At 38.1% G+C, this 2,027-nt stretch overlaps 1 long non-coding RNA gene across 1 annotated transcript in view; it reads right to left on the bottom strand.

The window, feature by feature from the left end:
- LOC102018759 overlaps positions 1-1,630 on the bottom strand; it is a 6,422-nt gene extending 4,792 nt beyond the window's left edge. The window contains exon 1 of the long non-coding RNA XR_261606.1: positions 1,556-1,630. This is a non-coding gene — a long non-coding RNA (uncharacterized LOC102018759). The remainder of the gene's footprint in view (positions 1-1,555) is intronic.
- Between the last annotated feature and the right edge of the window lie 397 nt (positions 1,631-2,027).

Raw genomic sequence — 2,027 nt, 5'->3', positions numbered from 1 at the left:
ATGGAAAGATTGAAAAATATTATTCAAGGAATGCTGGTGCTTATGTAATATTTAGCAAAATGTACTCCTTCAATTTGCTTTGAAATATAATGTATTATTCTGTGATGGTGGTGACAGGTATAAAGATGATGAGATTTCTTAATCTGTAAGCCAGATTGTATACATTGTACATTTCTTTTAAGATGATAAAAGCTATCAATTCCATTCTGTTACCCCATCTCTTCCTTTGAAGTGTATACTTTGAAGGCCACCCATTCCAGATGGCATATCTATACGACAGAAAAGCTGACACGTCCACATGAACTTTTATGTCAGAGTAATAAACTTTCATTGCTCTTAGCCACTGGAAGTTGGTGGTTCACCTGTGATTGTGCTATAATATAGCCTATACTGACCAATGCAGAGATTAGGGAAATATTCATGAAGCCAAAATCACAGAAGAAGAGGGTGCAGAAAAGTAGTGTAGTGCCTTTTTTAGGAGACTTACTGGAATTTGTTCAATCTGGGTCTGTCACAGGGTGTGACTTTATATAATGTCACTAAACCTTTAAACATTCTCATCTGTAAAGTGGGTGTAAGAATAGTAGATACTTGAAAGTGTAGTAAAGAATAATAAATGAGATAATGTAATATAAGTGTTTTTAAAAATTCTTTGCATATAGTAAACACTTAATAAAATGTTTGACAACATGTTCAGTGTAAAAATGTGAAATGATACACACACTCATCTTGCCTTCCTCAGGATATTAGTTGATACCACTCAGTCCAGTCTATGAAAGAGACCTCCTTAAGTTATAAATGAAGACTCAAAGATGGCTTGGGAGGTGAGTAATTCCATGAAGCTATTTGCAAACTTGCATGTGTAAACAGTGCACTTCTCTAAATATAGTGAACCTCAGCTGAGATTCATTAACAAGCTGTCCTAGGAAAATAGACCTATATAGGAATATAGGAATGGAAAATTAAATTTAGATATAAAAGATATTGTAATGAACATGTTAATTTGAAATAAAGTCTGACTAGATTTTTGTGAAACAATAAGGAGTCTAATAACTCACGAGTGCCATCTCCAAGAATCAAAGCTCAGAGCCTTTTGGCTGAGATCATTTGTGCTACTTCAGACTACTCAGTCTCCACTCAGGTCCCAAAACAAAGTTCCATGTGTATGGGACACCTGGACCATGGGGAACAGTTTTGTTTGACCCACTACGCAACGACACCTCCAGGTCCCGCACTGCCACAGCCAGCTCCTCAGCTCCTGTGACCAGGACAAAGAATCTAAATTAACTTGTGATAAAGCACTTTAAAAAGATCCCCTAGCAAGACATTTGATTCATTTCATTTGAAACTTTAGAATAAGGAAGTAAGCAGTGAGAATGCTGGCTCTGAAGTTTGGTACCTAGTAGATAATTAGATAGGTAGATAGGAGCTATTAGATATGAGAGGTAAGTTAGAGTTCCATGTGAAATCTGAGGCTTGATGTTTATTGCCTTATAAACATGGAATTTATAAAAGTTAACTAAGATCAAATTATGCAATGATAGAACTCTCTCACCTTTATCAGAATCCTTAGCTTGGGTGATATTAAAGAAAAATAAGAAGGATTTCTTTGGAGAAAATTCTTTTTTTTTTTGGTCTTTTTGAGACAGAGTCTCTCTATGCAGTTCAGGCTGGCCTTGAGCTCACTTTGTTTGTTTGTTTTTTTTGTTTTTGTTTTTCTCCGGTACCAGGAACCGAACTCACGACCTTGCGCTTGCCAGGCATGCGCCTTTGCCGCTGAGCTAAATCCCCAGCCCCCATCACTTTGTAGCCCAGACTGGCCTCAACCTCGCAGTGATCCTTCTGCCTCAGCCTCCCAAGTGCTGGGATTACAGGTGTACACAACCATGTCTGGCTACTTGGAGAAAATACTTGAGAAGTTTGAGTGGATGGAAAGACTGAAGCACTTCACTCTGAGAGCCTGATAGCTGCCTTCTGCAGGTGACCAGCTCCTGATTCTCTCCTCAGAAGTCTGGAGCTGATAGAAA

Source organism: Chinchilla lanigera, unplaced genomic scaffold (genome assembly GCF_000276665.1).
Source record: "Chinchilla lanigera isolate Chin_1 unplaced genomic scaffold, ChiLan1.0 scaffold00033, whole genome shotgun sequence".
NCBI lineage: Eukaryota > Metazoa > Chordata > Mammalia > Rodentia > Chinchillidae > Chinchilla > Chinchilla lanigera.
Note: the sequence above shows the minus strand (reverse complement) of the source record. Positions and strands in the feature narration are given on the sequence as shown.